The sequence below is a fragment of the Haliotis cracherodii genome, unplaced genomic scaffold, assembly GCF_022045235.1.
Source record: "Haliotis cracherodii isolate W230 unplaced genomic scaffold, xgHalCrac1.p SCAF_1, whole genome shotgun sequence".
In the NCBI taxonomy this organism is placed as follows: Eukaryota; Metazoa; Mollusca; class Gastropoda; order Lepetellida; family Haliotidae; genus Haliotis; species Haliotis cracherodii.
In genome coordinates, this window is record NW_027266264.1 from 45,935,945 (window position 1) to 45,948,484 (window position 12,540).

Here is a 12,540-nt window from a genome sequence, read left to right on the forward strand (position 1 = left end):
CCTGGCCGCTCAACCTTAGATAATCTCGCCCGACTAGAACAGGACATCAAGACAGGACAACTTAACAAACAATACACAACAGGCATCTTTCTGGATTTCTCCAAAGCATTCGACATGGTTTGGCACAACGGGCTAATACAAAAACTTCAAAAAATAGGACTAAAAGGACAAATAATAAACTACATTCAGGACTTTCTAAACGAACGTAAAATAACAGTGGGGTGTGAGGTTGTTCCCGGTACTGGACAGCTTCGCCCGAACGCAACGGTCCCCAACAGTAGTGTGTGGCTGCACGTGGAATCAGACTATGACGCGTGATCCGATTTCGATTGTTACCAGTCTCGTTATTGTCCTTGTCAAGTAAACGTCTTGTGTTCGTAGCTCTGTGTTGTATGTTATATGGGCCAGAAGACCTTACAGGGGATAGACCATACTCTATCGGACCAGTGTCCCCTAGAAAATGGCACTCCCCAGGGCAGTATCCTCAGCCCCACCCTCTTTAATATAATGATAAACGATCTCTTCGAGGGCCTATCCCCTAAAATATACACATCGAAATTCGCGGATGATGGAGCCCTCTGGATCCGCACTAAAAGCATTAAAATGGCCCAAAATTTACTCCAAAAATCTCTTAATAAAATACAACAATGGGCTGACAAATTGGGCTTCTCCCTTAACTCAGAAAAAAACAACAGGAATAGTATTCGAACATAAAAACATGAAACCCGCCTCCCCAATCCTCCAGCTAAACAACCAAACAATCAAATTTCAAAAACAAACCAAATTCTTAGGACTTATTTTCGATGAACATCTCACCTGGGATGCTCACATCCAAAACCTAACAACTAAATGCAGTAAAGACCTAAACACCCTAAGATGCCTAACTGGCTCTAACTGGGGAGCCTCCAAAGATACCCTCCTCTCACTCTACATATCACTAATTAGATCAAAACTAGACTACGGCTGCGCCATATACAACACCCTAAACAACTCCCTATCTAAAAAACTTGACTCAATACAACATCAGGCTCTCAAACTAATTACACGCACCCAACATGGCACCTCCTACACTTCACTTCAGGCCTTAACAGGAGAAATGCCACTAAGTCTACGCAGGGAACAGCTAAGCTTAAATTTCTGGGCCGCATCCCAATCAAACCCTCTCATCCAAAACTTAATAAACCAAAATATCAGCCCCAAAAACCAAGCTCTAGCTCGTAAACACCCCTTACTTAACCCAATATCCCAAAGAATAACAAACTACCTAAATGAACACCAAATTAAAAATCTTAAACAAAACTGCAAACAATCAAATATCTTCACCCCTAAACTTAAAATACCCAAAATAGACACAACACTAGCTAGCCAAATAAATAAACAAACCGACCCAAACATAGCTAAAACCACCACACTAGCATACATACACGAAAATTGGCCAAATTGGTGTCACATTTACACGGACGGATCTTCAGATCCGACCTCCAAACACACAGGTTTCGGAATCCATACCACACAACCAACTAAAACCACACAATCCTCCTCCATAGTCAAGAATCCAAAAACCACAATAAAATCCTAATACTTACCGACTCCCTAAGTGGACTGCAAGCCCTCCAAAACAAAAATACCAAAAACCGACCTAAATTAATAAATTTAATACTTAAAAGCTCCAACGACCTAACTAAGGCAGGCAAACAAATAACCTTCTTGTGGATACCCGCCCACGTAGGAATATACGGTAATGAAAACGCCGATAAAGCAGCTAAACTATCCCTCAAAATCCCAGAAATAAGCTTAAACTTACCCATCTCAAAGTCAGAAATTAAAAGCGTAAATAAGCAAAAAATCACCAAAAAATGGCATCACCTATATCTAAACTCAAATAGCCAAATCAAAAAAGTACTCAGCAAACCACTAACCAAACCAAAAATTCTCCATCCATCAAAATAAATCGACAGAGTAATCACTAAACTCCAAACAGGACACACCAACCTAAATAACCACCTAAAAAAATTTAAAAAAACATACTACAGGTAACTGCCCACACTGCAAACAACTAGAAACCCCAGAACACGCACTCATCCACTGCACGCACTACCTAACACATCGAACCGCATTACAAACCACCCTCAATCTAAACAAGGCTCTCACTCTGGAAGCAATACTAAACCCACAAAATAAACTAGAAAACTTCAAGGCCTTAGGCGTATTCTTAATCAAAACGAAACTAATAAAACGCATCTAAAAACACTATAATCCACCAAATCAAAATTACATAAACACACAAACATCCACCATACCCAGCTCCCTTAGTTCTCCTCCCCTACCCCATCGGCATCTATTCCAAATCTCAAAATTCCAAAATTCTATATAAGCAACCCCTAAAGCCCCCTCTTGGGTTGCACACACCACTTTCGCCCCTTTCAGAAACACATTAAAGGGGAAGTGTACACGCAAAAATCACTTTCTTTCTTTTTCTAAACAAAACGCAATTTTAGAATTAGTTAGTATCTGTGTTTGAAAATATACACTCATTTTCTTTCACAGTGAAAGTAGGAAGCTCACAATAGTGTGAAAGTGATATGCCATTATGAGGCCTTCGTTTTACGAGCGAAATAGGCCTGAGTTATCCCCCTTAGATTATGACGTAATTGGTGCCAATTCAACTGGGTCCCTGTCTATTCTCAACGCAAAAGATATCAAGGACCAGTTTGCGGTAAAACAACATGGTCTACGACACACTCCGGCGCAGTGGTGACTCAGCATAACACAATTCTGGCTGGCATCTGAGATGCTAGAATCACAAAACTGTACCTACACCACGTGAAGCGGCTCTAACAAAGCATGATGACGTCATAATGTTTATCAATTGGCACCAATGACGTCATGTTGCAAGGGACATAAGCCATGGTGTTTTTGTTATGGAAATAGAACACTTGGAAAATGTGAAAAATATAAATCGTTTTAGTGCAAAAAATATGTTAATTAAATATGATGTTTTTATATTTTTGTCTATGACACTTCTATGTTAACACTTTTAATGTGGAAAAAGTACAAGAACAAAAGGTTCATTTCCGTGTGAACTTGCCCTTTAAATGGCCTGGCCGGGCCCGTGTGCGAAATACGCATCAGTCGGAAAGCTCACGTTAAATCTCCTAAGTAAGTAAGTAAGTAAGGTATGTAAACAAGAAAGCATGGATGACTTCATTAATATTCAAAGCCTGGCTACTGATCTTGGATCGGCAAATGCGATTGGAGCGACGCCACGTGGTATTACTGTTGGACAACGCCCCATCCCATGCTACTGTCGACACGACTTTTGGTATTTTGGGAGGTGGGAGGGATTAATCCCTGATGTAATAGAGGTAGTATTCCTAGAATTATTCACAATGATAACTATTGTTTGATAATTCTTGCGAATACCTTTACCTCTATTATATCATAGCCAGTATACACCAGAGGGACCGGTGGGTTCTGGTATCTAGCATCCCTTAGATATTTGGCTTTGCGAAGTGGTAACCCAAGGATTATATGCCAAAAGGATCTCAAACGGAATATGTCTAATAGTCTACTTACAAGACTAGACATAGAGAATATTCAAACGTCATATGATGGGTGTATATATATATATATATATATATATATCCACCCCTGTGATACTTAGACATATTATGACGTCACTTCCTGTGATGACGTCACTTCCTGTGATGACGTCATCTGCGACGTCACTTCAGGTGTCATTCCATGCTCACTTGAGGTATATGTCTTCTATGCTCTCCTATCACTTAGACGTGGTTTACCGTTATGCCCTTTTGGATAGTGATATTTAACGTATTTTGACGTTAGTCCGGTGCGATGTCTCCTATGACGTCACTTCCGGTGGTAGTACATCGATACATCCTAGATTATCATGTAGATTACCGTATATCACTTAGTCCTTCGATCTCAGATTTCAGTATTGCCATTTGCCTTGTTTACTAATTCAATAGTACAACCCAGTACAAAGGTCAACTTTACCTGAGTTCATGAGGTACTTCTGAAATCTTCACAAGAGGCGTTCGGGTAGCCTAGTGGTTAAAGCGTTCGCTCGTCACGCCGAAGACCTGGGTTCGAATCCCGACATGGGTACAATGTGTGAAGCACATTTCTGGTGTCCCCCGCCGTGATATTGCTGGAATATTGCTAAAAGCGGCGTAAAACCATACTCACTCACTGAAATCTTCACCCACACCCACCCCACCCCACTTTTTCCCCTTCCGGAAGAGGAGGGGAACAAGGTTACTTGGAGACTATCACCTGGGCTGCCACCAAGGGGCCCAGAGTGTATAGTCCATCCAGATCGGTCTGTATGTCTCGTAAGTAAAAGTTTGAAAACGTGTTGTGGGACTTCCACTGGCAGCTGGCTACGACTTGTTCAATGGATGCTGTGTTCCATGTGGCTAGACTTGTTGCTCTGATCTCGTTAGGCCTGCATTTTCCCCAAGTCGGCGTGGAGATTTGTGCCAGTTTATAGCTATCTGTGATAACCGATCTGAGCCATCCCGCTACAGTGCCCTTTGATATGTTCTTTTCTGACGAGAGTTTGCAAGAGATAAAAAGGCGTTTTCTATGCTTTCTGTGGGGTTGAGTTGCGGTAATGAAGTATCTCAAGGCTCTTATGGGACAAAGTAATCTGTCCGGATAGTCCACACTTTTACTTAAGGCTGGTATTGTGTATTGCCTGTGTCCGAGTGGGCCGAAGGTAGACGACTGGTTTTTGGCAATAAACTCTGGGTGCGATCTGAACGACACAGATTTCCATTCTTGGGTATGAGTTACAGTGGAGATGTCAATAGCGTGTAATTCTGATACACGAGCCGCCATAGCTATGGCTAGGGGAAAAGCAGTCTTCCTGGAGACTAATAGTAATGTCGCACTACGCATGGGTTCATATGGTGCTTTCATCAATGCTGACAATACTATAGATAGATCCCATTTTGGGAATGTATGTGGTACTTTAGTGTCCTCCAGAGCAAAGGACTTCATGAGTCGATTTAGTACTGGGTGGGTACCAATAAATAGACCATCGTGTTGTAATACTGATGCCAGGGCTGATCTATAGCCTTCGATAGTGCCATGTCGTAATCTTTGTCGTTCCTGAGATAGCCATATATATAGTTGCTGAATTCTTGCTCTATTTCCACGTCTAAATGCTTTCTCATTCTCCACTCCACAAACTTGTCCCATCTGTTATTGTATAGTGCAGATTATGCTGGTCTCCGTGAGCTAGCCACTCTTCGTGCAGCTGATTTAGAGTAACCGGCGGCTTGCATCTTATTCGAGATAACTTCTAAGCGTGAAGGTGGAGTTTGTCGAGGCGGCCGTAAAATATGTCCGTTTTTGGTTGTCTCAATAGGTCGTGACGTACTAGGAGCCCATGGGGGGAAAGCGTACGCAAACATTCCCTCCCATTCCATGAAGAGAGCCATGGAGAGCCATCGGGTTTGGTACAGGGATGACGTAGACTGGTAGTTTGTTGTTGAGACATGTGGCGAATAGATCTAGGTTTGGAGTATCCCATAGGTGGGTTATCCACTTGAATACTTCTGGATGTAGTGACTATTCCGTGGGTACTATCTTGTTTTTCCAGGATAGGTAATCTGCTAGGATATTTAACTTGCCTGGTATATGTCTTGCTTCGATTTTGCAACTCACTAAGTTTCCCCAGGCATATAAACGTGTAACCTCCTTCAATAAAGGCTGAGACTTTGTGCCCCCTTGGTGCTGTATGTAAGCGACCACGGTCGAATTGTCTGTAGCGATCTTTACTGACGAGTGGTGTAGACGATCTTGACATGCTTCTAAGGCTAGATATATCGCTCTCATTTCTAGACAATTGATGTGTAACTCTTTCTCTTGGGAGGACCATTTTCCCTGTATGGTAATATCGTCCATATGTGCACCCCAACCCTCTCCTGATGCATCTGTGTAGAGTTGGTGTAGGGGGGTGGGGTATGCGATTGGAATACCTGGCATGACATTCTGACGATTCAACCACCAATGGAGTTCTGAGATTCGAACTTATGGAGGTTGGATTAAGGCTTCCACCTCTAGGTTTTTGGTGGTATTCATCCAATTTTGCAGGGGTCGTAATTGTAGTCTGCCTCTGTAGGTTAGGTCTTGGATAGATATGAGCGTGCCTAGGCAAGACATCCACCAGCGTCTCGACTTGATGGGCTGATCGAGTGAACTTGTTACCATGTCCTCTACTCTTGCATATCTTTCCTCTGGAGGTGCTACTATGCCCTTGTTGAGTAGAAATCTTGCGCCTATGTAGGTGATGTCCTGTGTGGGTACTAGCTCAGATTTTTTAGGGTGAAGTTGGATGATGCACACTGTATTTAATCTGAAATGCGATTTGTCCTGATCGGCTGATAGGAAATCGTCTATGTATCCGTGTAGCCTTTCGAGCTTTATATGGGCGAATCCTATGATGGGATTGGTGATCCTGGTGAATAACCATGGGGCGATGGATATGCCGAATGGTAGTACCCTGAACTGGTATCTCTGATCGTTGACTGCAAAGCGCAGATAACAACGATGACTTGGATGGATGGGGACGTGAAGATAGGCATCTTGGAGGTCTATGCTTATCTAATCTGCTTGTCTTAAGGCATTCTTCAACTTCTTTATAGATTCCATCTGAAAACTGGCTGTTTTTTCCAGATAAACTTTGTTCAGGAGTTTTAGGTCTATGATTAATCGCATCTCTGAAGAATTCTTCTTCGGTACCAGAAATAATTGGGAGTAGAATCCGCGGGTGGTGTCTGACTCCTTTAAGATGCTGATAGCTCCTTTTGCAAGTAGTTTTTGTATGTCCACTTCTGCTGCAATTAACTTCGATAGCTGGAATCGGGGTCTTGTAGGGTGGATGACTAATCTTGGTCGTTTTGAGAAGTGAAGTTTGTATCCTTTTCTTACTACTTCGAGCAACCATGAGTCGTCTGTGATGGTCTTCGAGTTGTCTGCGTACGGCATAAGACGGCCTCCGAATGGTCCCAGAATAGGATGAATGCTGAACTTGGGTAGTCTTGGGTCGATGTCTGTGAGACCGGCTAGTTCGACTGGATTCGATGTGGTCGTATCTTTGATCTTCTGTAGTTCTAAATCGTTGTCCATTGGGCAGGCGATGTCGGTAGGGTCTGAAGCGGTCTGTAGATTCCTGGTTGAGTCATTTACGGAGGTAACTCCTTCGGAGACTGCCTCTGCCACGTCCTGTCTGCGAAGTGGGATGATCATCTTTGGAGTTCCTGTACCTGGGTTGATACGATCTGTTCTTCTGTGTAGAGGCTCGAAAGGAATCCCGTCCAGGCTTTACGTGACAAGATCTAGGATTCTGTTGTTGATGCTGAATATCTGCAGGCCGTCTCTGTATCCTGGAAGCCAATGAGATGGTGGTTTCTTGAAACTTCTGGCTAGTTGTCGATACAATGGCTTCCTTCACTGACTTCAGTCGACCGTTGAATATCTGTGGAGCTGTGATAGGCTGTAACAGCATGGATCTTTTTAACGGCTCTGGAATCACATGATGAACTTGCTGTATTAGATGTCTTCTTTGCATGAGCAGGAACTGTGCTAACATCCAGACTTGTGCTGATTGAAGATCTTCCTGCATCTTCAGTATGTGGTCCAGTGAACTGTGGATGAATCCCGTCTGCTGAAGTGTCATCTCCATGGGGGTGTCTAATGGTAGACTTTAACTCTGGTTGTACGGGGGTATGACGTGGCGAGCTCCAGCTGCAATCCAGTTAATGTATGAACTGATATTAATCATCTGTTGTTGATTTTATCTAAGTTCTTGATACTGGACATGTTGACGTGCATTTTAGTGTTAGGTTTCTTAACCAGTTCGTAGAAATCTTCATCAATGCTCGGCTGTTGTGCAAAGGGATTATCGTGTGTCCTGTAAGCACTCTTATTAAAAGTAGGCATACTCAGTCTAACATTATGTCCCGACGAAGCATTCAATGAATCTTCGATTTTCCTGATGACGTCATCCGTATATGACGGACAGGGAAGGGTATGGAATTCTTCAGTCACACTAACAGGTACCTCATACCCGGCACTTTCTAACAATGGTTAAACGGGCATATTGTCCTTATCTGGTTTTAAGGACGGCATTAGATTATAAAGTTCTGCAATGGTATCTTTAACGGCATAATTGTTTGGTCTATAATTATACTCCGTTGTAGTGTCCCCATTGCATGAAGAATCAGTATTAGCTATAGATCCGCACCCCCTGCTCAGGCTGCGCTGGGAGTGGGTCGTATGGCTGAGGGTAGCGTAATCCCGGTCGTCTGATCTACGGCTAGGCGTGCGGGAATCACATGTTCTATAACTGTATGATTGTGATGTAACATTTCCCTCACTTTCTCCGTCCGTATAACTGGAATGTGAGGCAGTATGAGAAAGCGCATGCTTAGGAATTCTATCCTGATATGCACGAGCTTTGTCAGTTTGTCTATCATAGCGGCTTGAGGGTGACTGGTGTGTATTTCTGTGCATACTGCGATGCAATGCCCGTGATTCACGATCTACCCTATGGTGTGCGTGGTAGGGAGATAATCTATGAGATTTCGGTCTCTTCCTACTGATTTTCCTACTGCCCTCATAATAATCTGATTCAGCGTAGCCTTGTGAATGTCTGCTGTATGAGGGTGTACTGCCATATTTAGCCTTAGATCTCTCTTGAATTTCGTGATCAATCCCTGTTTGGCCATGCCGGGTTTGAGCAACGGATTCTTTTAGATCTGAGATTTCCTCAGACATTGTCAATCATACCAGACATTGAATTTGTTATATTCCCCGTGAACTCATTTAAGTTAAAGGAGGAGCGTGGCAGAGGTTGGAGATCGTAAGCTTCTTTCAAACCTAGATGGTCCACCGTACCAATCACTGCCAGATGCACGTTAGAAGCCTGTAAGGTACATGTGCTCCTCAACTTTATTGGGAGAGTGGGATAAGCGACAAGGTCTCTTCTCATAAGGCGAGACGGCGTCCTCGCGCGACACTCGCTCATCACCCACGTGGTTATTGTTAGCCACAACGGACTTAATCACTTTTTTACTTGATGTTGATGCACTTTTATTCTTTTTGTAATCAGGATTGTTGAGCCATGCCTTGGAAAGCTTGTCAAACTTCTCCTTTGACAGAGGCTCGCAATAACTGCACCTTGATTTTTGCGTGCAATTGCTATTCTTGCATGATAGGCATCTAGGGTGAGGGTCACCAGGTATCTGATGTTGCCCACAGCCTGAACAGACGGGTGTCTGTCTTTGAGATGAAGATCTCATCCCACAACATGTTTCTAACCTATTACTTACTAGAACTTCCGATCTTCTTATACCCCCGTTCTTGCTTGTAGAACTGCTCACTGCTTGGGTCTTTGAAGCTTGAGAAGATCTAATGTGCTTGTAAGTGTGGAACAGCAAACGTGTTCGGATGTATGCAACAACAAAATTTCAATGTTGTCATCTGAACACACAGGAATGAAGTGAGGAGATTCCCGCCTTGCGCATGCGAGGTAGCGCCCCTGGCAAGGGATAGGGTTTCCCTCACAACTATAGATATTTGGCAGTGAAGAGGGCGTCTGTTGAAAATTTATAAAAATGTATAGTGTGGTTCTCAGCATGGCTATGATGTAATAGAGGTAAAGGTATTCGCAAGAATTATCAAACAATAGTTATCATCGTGAATAATTCTAAGAATACTACCTCTATTACATCATAGCCATAAATTCTGATTTTTTAGGATGAACCAGGAAACCTTAGTGCGTTAGTAGTTGAATAAGGCACACTGTATTTAATCTGATTTGCGACTTGTCCTGATCGGCTGATAGGAGGTCGTCTATATATCCGTGTAGCCTTATGAGCTTGGGATTGGTGATCCTGGTGAATAACCATGGGGCGATGGATATGCCGAATGGAAGTACCCTGAACTGGTATCTCTGATCGTTGACTGCAAAGCGCAGATAACAACGATGACTTGGATGGATGGGGACGTGAAGATAGGCATCTTGGAGGTCTATGCTTATCATCTAATCTGCTTGTCTTAAGGCATTCTTCAAATTCTTGATAGATTCCAACTGAAACTTGGGAGGCTTTAAGATCTTAATCGCATCTCTGAAGAATTCTTCTTTGGTACCAGGAATACTGTGAAGTAGAATCCGTGAGAGGTGTCTGACTCTTCTAAGATGCTGATAGCTCTTTTTGCAAGTAATTTGCGTATGGCCTTATCTGCTGCAATTAACTTTCGTCCTGATAGATGGAATCGGGGTTCAGTAGGATGTATGCCTAGTCTTGGGCATTTTAAGAAATGAAGTTTGTTACCTTTTCTTACTACTTCGAGAAGCCATGAGTCGTCTGTGATGGCTTCGTAGTTGTCTGAGTACTGCATAAGACAAACCTAGAAACATAATTGGGGCGAACCGGGATTCGAACCCACAATCATACATTTCTTGCACAGCGAATCAAAGCGCCTTAGACGACTGGGCCACCCGTGCCCCTTGATCTTCTGAAGCCTCGTTTGCCTCTACCTCTTCCTCTTTGTGAAGTGGGATGATCATCTTTGGAGTTCCTGTTCTTGGAGTGAATCGATCTGTCCTTCCATGTAGAGGCTCGAAAAGAATCCCGACCAGAGTTCACATGACGAGATTTAGGATTCTGTTGTTGATGCTGGATATCTGCAGGCCATTTATGGATCTTGGATGCCAATGAGATTGTGGATTCTTGAAACTTCTTCTGCCATTGAATTTCCGTGGAGCTGTTATAGGCTGTGATGGCATGGATCTTCTTAGCGGCCCTGGAATCATATGATGAACTTGCTGTAGCAGATGATTTCTTTGCATGAGCAGGAACTGTGCTGACATCCAAACTTGTGCTGATTGAAGATCTTCCTGCATCTTCAGCATATGGTCCAATGAGCTGTGAATAAACCCTGTCTGCTGTAGTGTCATCTCCATGGGGGTATCTTATGGCAGGTCTTCGCTCTGATTGGTCGAGGGAATGATGGAAGCCAGTTAATATATGAACTGATGTTAATCATCTGTTTTTGATGTTGTCAAAGTCCCTGATTTGGGCCATGTCAACGTGCATCTGGTGTTCATACCCAGCACGTTCTAACAAGGGTTTGGCAGCCGTTTTGTCTTTGTTATCTAGTTTTAAGGACGGCATCAGATTATAAAGTTCTGCAATGATATCTTTAATGGAATAATTATTTGGTTTGTAATTATCCCCCGTAGTAGAGTCCCCATGAAGAACCAGTGTTAGCGATAGAACCGCATATCCCAGCTCAGGCTGCGCTGGGGGTAGGTCATCTGATCTATGGCTAGCGGAGCGGGAATCACGTGTTCTACAGCTGTATGATTGTGACGCATCCACTTCGCTTTCCCCGCCCGTATAACTGGACTGTGTGATGGTATGGGATCGCGCACGCTTGGGAATTCTATCCTGATTTGCACAAGTTTTGTTGTCAGTTTGTCTATCATAGTGGCTAGAAGGTGACTGGTGTGTATTTCTGTGCACACCGCGATGCGATGTCCGTGATTCACGATCTACCCTATGATGTGAGTGGTAGGGAGGGGATCTATGAGATTCTCGATCTCTTCTTATGACTCTCCTACTGTCCTCATAATAATTTGATTCAGCTTGACTGTGTGCGTGTCTGCTGTGTGAGGATGCCCTGTCATGTTCAGCCTTAGATCTCTTTTGAATCTCATGTTTTGCGACGGATTCTTTTAGAGATGAGATTTCATGATACATTGATTGCATACGTTTGTCAATCCTTACAGACATGGAATTGGTCATTGGAACTGGAAATCGGTTGCTTCTTCCAAGCCTAGATTATCCACCTTACCAGCAACTTCCGGATGTACGTGACTGGTTACATTAAAACCTTAACGGTACATCGGTTCCTTAACTATACTCAACAACAAAAGTTCCTGTGACACCAATATTTTAGTGTATTTTTCAAAGTAAACCCTGGTTTTCAATATTGTAGTACATATATGGAATCAAGTAACAAAAAACTGCTACAGAAAAGAATGCATTCCATGCAAAAGTTGACTTTTATGCAAGTCCCATGCATTTCACTACCCAAGAATGGGTATAAAAACATGTGCGTTAACGGGATTCCAAATGCATTGTTTAGCATCGTGCTGACAACAAACACCCAGAAAAACAACAAAATTACGCAATTATTCAACATTACGAAATGCCACGTCATTCCGAAAATGAACTTCTGCGAGCCATTGGTATGCTTGAAGCAAGATCAACGTGATATTCCAAGATAATTTAACGTCCATTTGGTGTTTATGGCAACGTTGGCAACAGACGAATGTAGTCAGAGACCAACCTTGGAGTGGCAGGCCACGCATAACCAATAATCGACAAGACAACTGGATTCGAACAACACACCTACAAAATCGATTCCAGCCTGCAACAGTGACTGCAAGAAGCATCCCTGGCCTTCGACGAATATCTTCACTAACCGTACGTCGTCGCC